At 33.5% G+C, this 15,464-nt stretch overlaps 1 long non-coding RNA gene across 1 annotated transcript in view; it reads right to left on the bottom strand.

Annotated features, from left to right (window-relative positions):
* The window catches only part of LOC118743730, a 39,944-nt gene that overhangs the window by 9,509 nt on the left and 14,971 nt on the right, over window positions 1–15,464 (bottom strand). Inside the window, exon 3 of the long non-coding RNA XR_004993497.1 lies at window positions 11,581–11,649. This is a non-coding gene — a long non-coding RNA (uncharacterized LOC118743730). The remainder of the gene's footprint in view (window positions 1–11,580; window positions 11,650–15,464) is intronic.

Here is a 15,464-nt window from a genome sequence, read left to right as displayed (position 1 = left end):
GTGACTAGGGTCTCGAGATATAGACCAAAACGTTGACCTGGGTAACCTTGGGTGTATTTGTTCAATATGGGTATCAAATGAAAGCTGTTCATGAATGCTTTAAGATTGAGCACTTTTCATATAGCTGGGTGACTTGGGTCACGAGATACAGACCAAAACGTGGACCCGGGTAAACTTACCGCCCTATTCCCACACCACTGACAAAACTCAGCGGCTGACTATTGCCTTGACTACTGCGCCTAATACTATGCCGCAAATTTATTATAAGCTGTCGTATGACAATTGTCAGTTTTATTGTTATGACTTACTGAGTAAGTGACAACGGCGAAACAATGTTTATATTGTGTTTTAGGCGCAGTAATTGTGACAATAGTCATATGATGAAATTTGTCAGTGTTGTGGGAATAGGGCGGTTAGGCTGTATTTGTTTAATATCGGCATAAAATGAAAGCTGTTATGTCAAAAGTATGCGGAAGCAAATAAAAAAAAAAATAAAAAATTCATGAATACCGTTTTAGTGAAAAATAAAATTGAGTAATGCGGACAGTTCTTTAATCTTCTTTAATATAAAAATTAATATAAAAATAAGTAGGGTTTTCCTTCCTGACGCTATAACTCCAGAACGCACGAACCGATTTTCACGGTTTTGCATTCGTTGGAGGTTTATAGCTAGGAAAATTCAGGAAAAATAAAATGGTGTGTGAGTATCCCCCACGAAAATAAGTATGTTTCATTTAAAGTAGATGGTGCCATTGTTTAACAGCTATTCATTGTACTTTGCTCAGTTAATTTCATGTGACACTAGCGAATACCCGGCGTGCTTCGCTGCGCCTTAAAAGTAATTTTGTTTTGTTACTCCCTCTCACAACATTTGAAAATATTATTTCATATTGCTGTACATATTTGTATAGTAGGGAGATTTTTTCAAATTATATAAATATACGTTATTTGAATATTGAATCAATACACGTTTGAGGTAAGGGTGCGATAGTAGACTCCAGTTATAAGATTATAAATTAAATTTCCAAGAGAAAGTCGGTTCTTTACATATTTTCTAATTACCTTCGAAAATATATTAACTCAAAAAAAAAATAAACAATGCTTCATAGATCGATTTTTTTAAACCTAACTTCATAAAGTTCTTTAAAAATATTTTGTAAATGAGGCCATAAGAGCTTAGGGGGAGAGTTACAACACAAAAATACATTTAAGGCGCAGCGAAGCACGCCGGGTAATTGCTAGTATGTACTATTATAACCACCACGCTTATTTTAATATTTGTTTGTAAATTTTTGGGTGCTTAGTTATTCAATTTACTTCCTAAATCAGCAAAAAGATTGCAGAAATTGCAAATTGAATGAAGAAACAAATAAGCTTTGGTTTAAAACTGGCTGATTTGCATGTATTCTATAGACAAACGGTCGCGTTGATCTGCATCAACTCGCTGATTCGGAGTTATTCTGGAAACCAACTGCAATTGATTGGGGCTAAGTCATTACATACAGTGGCGGTTAAAAGTGGATAAATGGTGTTTAGTGTTTACAATGTTTTTCAAGCTATACTTTTTTGATATTTTTTTATAAAGCTATGGTCCATCCTTTACCAAAAATTGTATAAGTCATACTTTAAAACTTTATACAGAATTTAGAAAAAATCCACAAACCTTTATCTAAATTTTGAGATTTTTAACCAGAATTTTGACGTAGAATACGTCTTACGTTTCCATATGGAGGCTATGCTCAAATGTTGTAGTTGTAATTTTTAGGGCTTCAGGAAAACGCTTACTGCACGAGAACTAATAAAGCGATTTCAAAGAAAAAATTACAAACCTGTCGACAGATAGAGTTTTGGAAATATCCAATTCGGTTTCTGTCGTAGAAACAACGGTAAATATTGATTGGATTGGAAGGTTGAAGTAAATTGATAGGATAAAATAAATAATGCAGTGTGGCTATCCAAAGAAAGAGGTTTGAGATGGCGTGCATACGAAAATATTTTTGCGGATGGTTGCCACCTGTTTGTAAATTTTAATTTATTTAGTTGATAGGGTAAATTAGATTTTTTAATACAGATTTAGGAAAGTTTACTGCCGAACATATTTTTTAAGAGGGTTGCCACCTATTTGAAAAATTTTATTCAAATAAATTGATAAATTAAACTAAATATTAAAATACCGGTACCAAACTAAAGAGGTTTAAGCAAGTTTATCGTAGAAAATATTTTCGAAGCGGGTTGCCACCTATTGGAAAAATTTAAATCGGTCAAATTGATAAGATAAGTAATCGCAGGGAGAGGTCCATTGGTAATCAACGGATTTAGCCTGGTAGCTACCGATTCATCGGTCCTATAGTTGCTCTCCTGTAATACAGGGTATGTATAGAGAGTAAATTTTTATCAGAAATTTGTTCCCTGGTAGTTATTATTAGGTATTTTGTCATCAAGGGATTTTCTAGTAATTTTGTCCCCCACACATTCCCCATATTTAATTCAAATTATTAAAATCTTCACTGAATGCTCATTACGTATATACGTATATACGTATATTCAATATATTGAATATTCATTGAAATGCAAGAAACATTTGCTGCACATAAAAGCCAACAAACTAATTAATTTACCTGCCCAAATTACGCAGCCAATGACAACGCACATTAATTGAAAGCCAACATTAATTTGGTAATGCGAAGAAAATGCCAGCAATTATTTATTGCGCGGCGAATGAGCGAAAGCTGGTAACTCATTTAGAGTGGACAATGGCTTTCGGCTAGCAGCGTTTGCCGTCATTGCTAAGCAAAATATTCACCCCTTTTTTGACGGTGCCTTCGATGGCCGAAGGTGAGAATGTTTTAACTGGTAGCGGATCAAAGAATAACTGGTCTGAACCCTCTCTGGCCAATTGGTCAGGGGCCTCATTACCAATTACTTCCGAGTGACCTTATTACCAAGTACTTCCGGGTGACCTAGAGCACAGCATAAATAAGTTCATTATGCTTTCCAAGATACTTAATTCAGGCGAGACTAGCATTGCCGAACTAGTTGCCTTGAGTGCAGCTTAACTGTTACTAAGTAGATGTCAGATCCTGCTTTATCACATATTTTTCACAACGACTTTGAGGGTTGCAGTAGCTTCTCAGCAAAGACAACGGTGGCATACTATGCTGTGGCATTTAAAATATATTAAATTCAAAATATCTTTCTCTAGAAATATAACACACTTATTTACTATTCCATGCAATGTATGTATGTACGTACATCTGAATGTATGCACGCATATTGAAGGCTGCCCTTCAGCAAAGCTACCTAACATTTATCTATATACGTACCTACCAGAGAATTTAAAACTCATCCGTTGCATTTAATATTATTCAATGAATTTTAATTATCCTCACATTTTACAAATGATGCGTGCGTAAAAGTAATCTGCATAGGTATGCATACTTATGCATATGTATGTCTGTGTATAGGTATAATTATTTAAATTATTATTTTTTATTTTTAAGCTGACCGAAAATTTGTGTAGTCAATACCGATAATTAAAAACATAAAGAATAAAACCACTCGTGAATTCCACAAGCAAAGTTTGCGCTTGATAACACCATTAACTCATTTTTAATTACTTATTCATTCAATTAGTGATTTTGCGCCCGATAGGCACCATTCATTCATGTATTAATGCCTTATTAAACAAATAAAATTTCGCATGAAAATACGGATAGCTTTTACTGGAATGTTCATATTTTATTTTCCAAATGCCCTAATTAAAAAAAAAAACACTGACAGCTCCAAGTTAAATCAAAGCGTAGATACAGCACGCAGTTTACAGTTTTGAGAAACAAAATGGACAAAATTAAATATCTCCCGATTCAAACCAGATGGAGAAAGAGCGAGAGGGAGAGATCGTTTGCTGGCATTAGGGGTGGATATACTATATATTGGGTATGTCGAAGTCGGGTCTGGATAAATAGAAGCTTGATCTTCTAAAGTAAAGTCTCACATGCCAGGTGATCAATGTTGTCTTTGTCGTATGTTTGCGACGTCGATTTGAGTCGTTGTGCGACGGATGTCTAGGTTGGGTAGAGCGTTGAGACCACCTAATGTACCTAATACTCAATCGACATCAGAAGGCATCCCGTTGCAGCGGCTTTGTGTAGATTGGAAATACATCGCTTCCGCCAATATTTTTAGATTTATATGCCGGATTTGAGCTAGATGAAAATCATAGATTTACATCCCTTTATAAGATCAAGCATTTGGCTTTTCTCTTAGGTAAATGGTGAGCATAAACTACTGCCAAATCTTTGATTATGATGAGGAAAGCCACTATTACTTAATTTAATGACTAATTGTAAGTAGTGGAAAAATCAATTTTCGAAAGTATTAGAGCGAAAAGTGTTCAATCTTTTATGGCATTCCAATTTTGTATGAGTTATTTTTAATGTGCCAAAAATCACTTACAAATACTGTAGGGTGATTTACATTCTCTCTTCTGTGCTTTGCAAACACTTTTTAACCAATACCACAAAATTGTATGTAGCACAAATTTGAATGTGTGTATGTGTGTGTTCTTATAACTTTTTGTATGATAAACCAGTGCAATGATGACTGCAAAGTGCATTTTAGATTTCGTTAAGCCCACATGTTTACTTTTCCATTTTTTTACTTTTTGTATATTTGGTTGCTAAATCTTCTTTTTTAAACATTTTTCGGAAGCATTTGCGCTTTGGACTCCATTTTATGGCAAGCGCACTACCGCACTCCCATATTTCCATTTTAATGACGCTGAAGTACTTAAGTAGGTATAAGTATCAAGCTAGCTTAGCGAGTCAGAGACGGCGATGGAGCTGGCCGAACATTTGTGGCGAGGGCAAGGCAACTGCTAACAACGTTTGTACCAAATGTTGGCTGAGCCTTTTCTTTACTACCACGCGGGAGCGTTGGTTTGATTTATAAGTTGAGGTCGGCGCATGCTGATGCTTTTTTGAAAGAAATGATTCCATGAACATTAGGGCTCTTCAATATCCACAGCGCATCAAATTGGTTATAATGTAATATAAATTTTGGACTATTTTTTTTTGATATACACAGAAAATTAATTCCGTATTCCAATTCGTAAAAAAGTAATAATTCTATTCCTGGATAACACAGCGACACAGCCGTTTGTACCCCTATGTATTTTGAAGAGTAAACCTAAATACGCTTCCCGAATTAGCTTGACGGTTGAGGGTTAAAAAAAAACTCAACGCCAGTTTTCTTAAATTTTGCTATTTATATGAAGCCGTCTTATTATAAGCCGTCAACAAAAAAAAAATTTACAAAAATCAATGCGATTTTTTAGCCGCCAAAACTTATACTATTTTACTAGAATTTTATAAGCTTGTTAACTGCATAGCCAAAAAATTTCTAAAAACTCTGGTTAAAAAGTTCTGTATAAAGTTTGAAAGTGTGATTTATATAGTTTTTGAAAAGCGTCAACCATATTGTTATTAAAAAAATATAAAAAAAAGTAAGTGCGCCTGGGCCACACTGGAGAAGTGAAACTTACGTTACACACATACATATCTACTTTTTCTCATAACCAATATAGTACATATGTACATACATACATAACTCTGCTTTTGTTTAAGGTTATATTTTTTGTCTTTTTTCTATCTAGATCCCTACCTATCCATGACAAAACTGATAAAAATATCCATAATAAAATCGATAAATATCGATAACTAAATCGATAAATATCGATAAAAAATCGATAAATATCGATAACAAAATCGATAACAAAATCGGTAAAAATGTCAATAAAAAATCGATAAAAATGTCGATAAAATACCAATAATAATAATCATAACAAAATCGATAAAAATATCGATAACAAAAGCGATAAATATCGATGTTAAATTCGACATATATCGATAACAAAATCGATAGATATCGGTAACAAAATCGATAAATATCGATAAAGTCCACAAAAATTTCGATAAAAATATCCATAACTAAATCGATAATACAATCGATGAATATTTATAACAAAATCGGTAAATATCGATAACAAAACGGACAAATATCGATAACAAAATCGATAAATATCGATAATAAAATCGATAAATCTCGATAACAAAATCGGTAAAAAAATCGATAAATATCGATAAATGTCGATATCAAAATCGATAACAATCGATAACAAAATCGATAAATATCGGAAACAAAATCTATAACAAAATCGATAAATATCGATAACAAAATCAATAAATATCGATATTTTATCGACAAGTCCCGAGAATCTCGAAAATCTCTCTCTCTCTATATCCTTTCCTCTTTAATTAGATTTATTTTAATCTGTCTTCCTTTATCTTCATCTTTACTTTTATCGGTATTCTCATCCTCCTCTTTGTCTTTACTTTTATTTTTATCATTTTCTTCATCTAAATATTGTCCTCAGCTTTGCCCTTATATATAAGTAAAGTGTTTAAATTTACCTTGGTCTTAATTTTTACCTTTATCTTTACGCATCTTTGTTTTTGTTTTTATTTTAACCTTTGCCTTTATCCTTTTCCTTATATATGTACGTAGTCGCCTTTATTTTCATTCTTTATTGGTCTTTTTCCAAGTGTTATTCTTTAACCTTTTATTAGCAAATTTCTACTAAATTAATACCATATGCATACACACAAGAAGCACTTGTTTCAGCCTCAACCATTTCCGTTGCACCACTTCCGTTGCATCATTTCCGTTGCACCATTTGCGTGTGCAGTTTCCCTTGAATTTGCCAATTTACTCCCAACCAACCTCCGCTAAAGAAGTTTCACTTCAAAAATTTATGACAGTTACAAATGTTCTGAAGCTGCTTTCATGCAGAGGTTTAATTAAAATTCCAATTGCAATTGAAAGGGATTATCAAGAAAAGCAAATTTTACTTCAACTGAATATGAAATTTTAGTCACTTTCAACAGCAGATCACCTAAAACAAACTGCACAAATGTCTGCAAATGTTCAATAATGCCAAATTTCTATGAAATTTCAGTCAGAGTCCCAGTCATTTATTCCGTATATGAATCGAATTATTTTGTACATTTGTGAGTTGGAATTCACATACATACATATGTATATATGCATGTGCGCCTGTGTGAAGGAAACCACATTTGCACTTAGAATGTGAACGAATGCATGAATGAAAAATTAATTGAAATATGGTTTCTAGTCGAGCGAATAACCAAATTGTTTTAGTATAACCAAACTAAAAAAGAGCAAACAATTCTTGAAATTTAACATACATACATATCTACATACATGTAAATGTGCAATACAAAAAACCTAAAAAAAAAAACTAAAGCAAGCGTTAGCAAGAACTCCTTCCGCTAGAAGCTAAGTCTTTTTAATTTAAATAAAACAAATATAAATGGCATTGAGATACTTAATGATTACAGAAACTTGCATAGAAAATGTGTTGGCTTGCAGTTATTTCAGATAACTTTCGACAACTTTGAGGCTATTAGGATGTTGAGATTTAAAAAAAAAAGTTAAATTTTTTCAAACCCTGGCAACGTATAAGTCTTTAGGTTGCACGGGGAACAAAATATGTAAAGAGGTACCAGATACAAAAATTAGATGCGTTACTTTTTAACTAGCAAATACCCGGCGAACTTCACTGCACCTTAAAAGTATTTTTGTGTTGTTTTTGATACCCGTATTGTAATATCTCATTTATTTTAGAACTAAGATCACGTATGAAAACACGGAAATAATGAAAACAAGCAGACTACAAAAATGTCCTTCGAAAAATGTTTGTGCATAAAAAACAGGCGAGTGAAAGAAATGCATGCACAACTTAGTATGTCAGCAAGAGTCGTTGAAATTTAGCACAGAGAAAAATGCCGGTGTGCACTAAATAAAGCTGGGTGTGCTCTCCAGCGGGTGGTAAGATTTTGTAACTTGCAGTTTTTAGTCATTTTTTACTCTACTCAACGCTACTTCTTTTTTTATTTCTTCCCGTTGGCAGGATATTATATTTAAGTGCGGTGGTAAATGTAAAAAATGTTTTGTAAGCATTTTTATATCTTTGTTGGCGCCGAAAACTTATACGTACTGCATACTGGTATACATATATATGAAATGCCCCAAAGGAAATTCTTAAGTCAGTTGATTGACAGAATTTTGGAAGTAAAAATCAAAAATGTAAGCTGTTGAACTGGACGATGCTAATCGTAATAAGTTTTAAGTTATTTAGACGGTAGACAGGCTAAGTTTTCATAACACTATATTTTAGTAAAATTTTGGCAGAACAATCAAGTTGATTCCTGCTTAGGTCACATTAGGTTTAAACAATTCTTGCACTCAGCAATAGGGCATCTTTAGCCGAGTCAATATCTTACATATAAGAATATCTGCATTTAGCACTAGCTTCTATTTACTATGAATCTATCTTCTCTTTCTTCAGCTTTTCTTTTTTCTCTTTTTGGACCTATTGCAAGTAGTTGCTTTCGCCTGGTTGTAGTTGCTAGTTGGTTGTAGTGCTTTATAGTAGCTGTCTAAATTTAAAATGTGTTTTTGCACCATTTTTGAAATATTTCTCGTGAAAAAATGTTAAATAATAATTTTTTCAAAGAAAATAAAAAATTAAAAAATTTCTATTTCATTATCATAAAAAATACATATACCTCATTCTGATACGTTGACTTAAAACGAGTTGTAAAACTTCAAAATTTAAAATTTTTTTCCTCCTTTATGTTTTGAACCAACCTTATTGCTATCCTATGTTACTTGGTCGAAATATCTCGATTTACTATACAATTTGCCCACTTCACTTATGGTAACTCCAATGGATTGGGTATATTGTTTTCTTACTAGGTGTCTGCCTAATATTTCATATCTAGTACTCTAAAGGCCTAAACATCCACATGGGAAATTCTGGCCCCATTTTTAGCTAGCTTTTCGCTGCAGTAGTTCTGGTTTTTTCACATGTTTGCTTAAGTGCCAGTTCCCCGTGTTGGCAGCTACAATTCTGAACACTTCCGTCCTAGGAATATTAACTAAGTTCAATGTCTTCGTCTTGTCGGAGTGAGTTTTCAAGTGTGCACTGAAAATTGTGTACACTCTTCATTTTGTGATTTAGGAAGTGTGAGAATGAGTTTTAACCTGCAAATTTGTGTGCACTTCTTTTTCAGAGCATTTTATTCGGTAAGTTTTGGTGGTAGGTTTTGCCTTCAGTGTACACTGAATTTTCTCGCAGTTACAAAATTCAGCCCCAGGTATGTACATTTAACTACCTCCAGCTATCTAGCCAGTTCAATGAAATGCAGAGTATATAATTCCTGTTTGGGTTATTGAAAGAGGGCAACCCAAAAGCACCGCTACGAATTCATTTAAACATATTCCTGCCTTCGCCAATTCATTATCCTTCTCATTGCTTTCTATGTTAATTTGCATTGGAACACCGTCAAGACAGACAATAGTAGACCGAGACCCTGAGTACGATTCAATATTTGCTTTCCTTAACTAGTTCAGATTTGGTTGCCAGAGATGCTTTTGTATGGTAGAAATATTGACTGTTGTTTTTTATAGCAAAATTATTAAAGCTAATGGATGTGATTGTGTTTAGGAAGAGCTTTGAGATTCTCCATGCACTGGAAGACTGGTGGAGATTTAAGCTCACACGATGAGAGCACTTTACTACTACTATTATGGCCTTCGTAAGTTAATATTCACTCACGTGCTGATGACGTAGACCTATGCCTGAAAATTTCTCGGTAGCTTTCCAATAGATATCAACATCTCTTAATCTGAAGTCTGAAGCGTACTTGCATCGGTACAGACTACCAGCCTGAGGATCATTCTTAATTTTGAGTGGTAGCTCTATTAAACGATTATATTTGAAAACTTTTATCGAATACTACTATATTGCTTATGCCATCTCGAGGAAGTGTGGCTATTAGAAGTGTAGATCTTCTAGTGAAACGACTTTTCCTTTTCAAAACTTTCTCTAACAACGGTAATTTTTGCTACAGTGTCTGTAAGAAATAAAAGCAAAGTTCGCTTAGCGATAAATTCGATAGAAAGCAATTTCCTGCAGGGATAATCATTTTACTACACTTGTACATACCTCTGCGCTTGTGCGTATATACATATGTATGTAGATATGTATGTATATATGAATGTATTTACACGTATTTGCACTGATGTATGGAAATGTTTTTGCCAAATCTCTAAAATAAAATTATTCGGCAAGTATGTGCCTCCTTAGACTTCCTCAGTTTCTAACTCCTTTTTTGTTGGGATATATGAATGAAAGTATGTATGTATGCGTGTATCTACATAAATTAAGATTACATGTTTTTTACATTTAGCAACCTTTTATTTTATTTCTTGTTTTTGTCACTCAAAAGATTTGGAGCAATGCTTTCATTTAAATTGAATTTCATGTAAATTTACCATAACTACTTTTGGTGCAAACGTATAATAATTTTTCAAAATATTACATACTTTAATACCAAAAAAAGAAGAAGGTGATAAAAGTGTGCAAGTGTAGCTCGTTATCTAAGAACAACTTTTTATAAAAATTTGGAAAATTCGACAAAGTTCCATAAATATTTAGAACTTTTTAATTAGATTTCTTAGAAATATTCTGTGTATGCAATTGTCTAACCCATCTTATTTTAGTATAATAAAGTGCAAGTTTGAAGTAGCTTAATAGGACTTAACTTTGATTTTTGACATTTTTTTTTGAAGGTGTTGTTCGTTTTCTCCATACAAAAAATTTGTCCAGCATATTTTGAATGGGAGAAAATGTTTGCACGTAATATTGCTAAAAATCAGCGGCAAATCCTAGTTACTTCAAACTACAAAATGGCACATGCAAAAAATAAAAAAAATCTGATTAAAAAGTTTGAAAATTGGATGAAAATTTCGATACCTGGGGCCTATTTCATAACAGGCGCGACCATTGTCTATTTTGCCGAAAAATTTTAGAGCCAGAATTCTCGGCGACATTTTTTCTGTTTTATAGAACCCTGTAGGCAACCGTGACAATTTTTGAAAAGCGACAGTAAAAATACTGGAATTTTGTCGACAAATGTCTGACAATAGTGCTGACAATTGTCACTCTGACAAAATTGTCGCGACAGTAGCGATAAAACTAAATAGCTCCGTCGGAAAGTTTCCACAGGAGAATTTTGTAAATTTGTTCATATTATAATTGCTAGCAATTCAATACTTTTCAATGACTTGAATATTTCTAAAAACTATCTCAGCAGCCTGATTAAAAAACGCGTCATTCAATCGCATTTTTTGAATCGAATTCTGAGATAGGGAGTTCTTCAACTCAGAACTTTTCTGATATAGGGCATTTCCGAACTGGCTGCGGAGATAGTTCCGACTTCCACTCAGGTGTCGATTTGTTAAACTTCGTCGGGGTTTTATAAATATTCATATAAAATATTCAAAATTTCATAAAAAAATAATAAAAGTTATTAAAAAAAAAATTAAAATAGCCGAAACTTGCTAAAATGTCTCTTCCCTATTTACATTTTCGCCACCGTATGCAACTTTTGTAAATTAATAAAAAAAACTTAATGAAAATGGTATTTCACTCACGGTTTTGTACATATTGTTGTTTTCTTTTTGCTTTCACTTTAAATGCGGAAACATGTTCTACGAAAACATCTGCAAGTAGATAAATGAAAGTGGCTTAAGCAAGGTGAGCAAAGTATTTAACAAGCTTTGTCAAAGTATAAAACCAAAACAAGAAAATCTAAAACAAATTTACTTATGTTCCGCATACGTGACATTTTTACCATCGACAATTTAAATATCGTCTCGTCTAGCAACTCGTACGTACATGCATATATACATATGTACGTGTGTTTGTACCTATGTATATGCACACATGTGAAGCATAAGCGTGTTTACATTTCCGGAAGCGTAGAAAAGTTTAAAACTTCAGGAAAATGTATTGGGAGTGTATTTAAGCTTTCTTGGTTAATGGTACATACGTACATGCACATATTTATATGCACTAATAAAACTATCTATACTAATAAATAAAAGTATGCATACATAAGCGAGAGGAACAGTGGAGCATCTTTTAAAAGGAGTTGGAATGCTAAAGAATTAAATTAAAGTTTGCTAAAAACAGAAGCAATTTTTTTGAAAATATAATTTTAAATAAATGGCTAAACAGTTACTGCTACTAATGCAATAAACAATTATTCTGTTTACGAAGCACTTTAAATCGTTCTTCCATGAAAATCGCTGCTGTAGTCCATAAACAAAAGTTCAGATTTTGTGCAAGCTCGCTGGAGTGATGGAACCCTTTAAATAGTTTGACCCTGAGTCTAGGTCTGTGACATATTCCCATTTGTTCTTCTCTGATATTTTTATTTATAATTTTTTATCTAGACAGAGTAGGGGAGTAGTATAGTCTAATTTCTCTAGACGTTGATTAATGGCCATATCTGTGGCGGGCTTGGCGAAGAAAAGCTTTGGCCAAGTAATGGGAAATATGTTGGCGTTCCTTCATTGGTGCAAGATGTGCCAGTTGGGAAGGAAAGTAAGCAATTGCTGGCGTATTTAGATTATATTAGCGTCGTAGAACTCAACACTAACGACCGAAGAGGAGAAGAAAAACTAAAGCGAATGATACTCCATGGCGTATGAGTGATTTCAGTGCCGAAATTTTTGGTGCTTTATTTTCGGAATTTTTTACTAAATACTATGCTGGATTCTTTTATTTTTTTTGTAAACTTTGTTATTCGCATTTGCCTTGAACAAAAATTAAGAAAATAAAAATGCAAATAAAAGAAATGGGGTATTTCACTTAAAATAACAATAGGCCGAAGTTAACTAAAATAGTTTCCATTTTATTACAAAATTCGTAAAAATTAAACCATTTTTAAATGACGTTGTACGAATATTCTTTTTAAAATGCACTACTAAAAAGGGTGACGCAAAATCTCCAACTAAGCCTTTAAACTGTTTGTCATAGTCTTATCAATGACACTTTGTAACGTCAACATTGTAATACTTATATATCCATGTTAACATACGCACATTATTCATGCTAAGTAATTTGATTACTCATCTATAGTGCCACTTTTAACCGTTGTGAAAGCTCCTATTTATAAATAAATAATTCAATTTGAAGTTGCCTTATATCCACCAATTTTTCGTCAGCTGGAACTTCTCTGGCCATCTCACTTTCGCAGAGCTTAATACGCTCTATATTAGGGTGATAAAACAAGTTTAAAATATTAAGCTCTCACCAAAAACCTAGGCGGTGAGAGCTTAACATTTTAGAATTTCTTTCCCCGCATGTATTTTTGGCCCACCCTACTCTACATACATACAAATATCCCATGTCCATTTGGTACGCATTCAGGCCGTGGCTCTTTTCTATCTCGTCAATTTTCCGAATAAACGGATTTTATGCTAAAAGCAAACAAAACTTGTTGCCACTTGCAATGTCATCCTCTGCCGGCGTTGAGTGCCTATTTATTACCATGAGCCCTTTTACCCCCAGTTCCTCCACCAACATTACTTTCACTTCTTACTACGCACACATGCGCACACAGGACATCAGATGCGACTATATAAACACAAGTTCGCGGCGGAAAGGGACGGAGCCGATATAAATGACAGAAACTGTTGCATAGCAAATGGCTTTATAGGCAGTAAGTAAAAAATGTTCGCTCATACGCTTGCGCTACCTATATTTCTACGCCCTTTTAATTGAGCCCATTTCTTAAAGTGGTGTGACTAAAAATGTTTTTAAAAGCCAAATAGAACTTTCTGTAAGTTTTTGAATAAAAAATAATTATTTTTCCAGTCCTTATAGGAACCAAGTACAACATTTCCTTTTCACGGCAATTGAAAAATATTTATTACCAGCGCAGAATCGACCTGTATATTTTTACTTTTATACGTAAAACTATCAGACTCGGAGAGCTTCGTAACCCAGCTAACTTCGAATACAGGGGAGTCCGACATACTGAGTGGTGCAGCAGGTCGATTTTAAGTAATAACTCGACTCCAGAGCCACTTGGCGACAAATGTTTTCGCAAATTTTTCAAATATAAGCCAAATCCTAATGACTCGACTATCAAAATTATGAGACTAAACTATTCAAAGGCACTTTCAAACACACATACAAAAATTTGGTTAAAATCGGCCCGCTATTTAGGAGGATTTCACTCAGAAACACAAGTACAGAAGAATTATACGTATACCTTCAAAGAAAAGTAAAATTTCCGGTAGGTTTGGGAGGTACCATGCCTCCTTTTCAAATAGTCTCACTTTTATCCATGAAAATGCGATTGCTGCAATATATCTCCGCACCAAGTTCCAGTACTCAACCATGAATACTCCCCGAGAAATGCCGCATGATTAATTTGGTGCATACGGGAGGTGCCACGCACCCTTTATACACTACAGTGCAAAACAGAGTACAATATGATTTTGGTGAAATATTTGCAAGGTTATTAAAGAAAATTTTTTATTTTTTTTAAGCAAAACCATTTATAAAAACTTGAAGTATTTATACAGAGCTTAGAAAAATTATTAAAAATCTATGTGATTTTTTAGATGGTTGAAACTTGCACTTTATTAGACTAAACTTGTGTGGGCTGTACTACAATCCCCAAAATTATTTAAAAACTCATTTTAATGAAAATTTGTTGAATTTTTCTAAGCTCTGTATAAAAAATTAAAGTTTGATTTATATAGTTTTTGTTAGTGCATCGTCTATGTTTTTTGTAAAAAAGTAACCAACAAAGTTCAAGCTTAGAAACCCTTGCAAATATTTAACAAAAACCACCGTGTATCTACTTAGTTTTACCTATAGTGCTTATAGAATTTCTTTATAGCTTATTACCATCTTTGGAAAATCTGCAGTAGTAGTCTGAAATTTCGGTAGAAACTCAGCTTTCAAAACATTTACTAGTGAAGTTTAGGAAAAATTACAATCTTTTTCAACACGTTGCCTTGCTAACTAACTGCTATTCAGCTCTTTTTATTTAATCCCTAGTCTGGCGCAGCTCACACACTGTATCTTATTATGAATTGGTTACGTTAATTGCATCCGAATGTCTTTCTGACACGCACACTAAGCTAACTTATTGAGATCCTTGCGTCATTCATTTATTCATGGAACTCATGGTGCTTACAAATGAAAGTCAGCGAGGACAGCATACGGGTACGTAATATATGAATTTGCTTACTACATACATACATATATTTCTACCCGCCGTTTCGTGGAAGCGTTGCCATAGCTCATGTGTTAATTAAAATTCGCTTCGTTTGCCGGACACGCAGTTGAAGGCCCCTCAGATTAGTGCTGACGTGGAGTAGGCGAACAAGATGAATGCTTTGGAAAATGTTTTGGCTACGCTGGGCTTAAAATTGTATTTCTTAAATTTTTTTTAGACGCATTTGCGAATATATTTTTATTTTAATGAATGTGTCTTAATTAAACTGAGATACAA

This window comes from Rhagoletis pomonella, unplaced genomic scaffold (genome assembly GCF_013731165.1).
Source record: "Rhagoletis pomonella isolate Grant_MI unplaced genomic scaffold, Rhpom_1.0 Rhpom_scaffold_00007, whole genome shotgun sequence".
Taxonomy (NCBI): domain Eukaryota; kingdom Metazoa; phylum Arthropoda; class Insecta; order Diptera; family Tephritidae; genus Rhagoletis; species Rhagoletis pomonella.
Note: the sequence above shows the minus strand (reverse complement) of the source record. Positions and strands in the feature narration are given on the sequence as shown.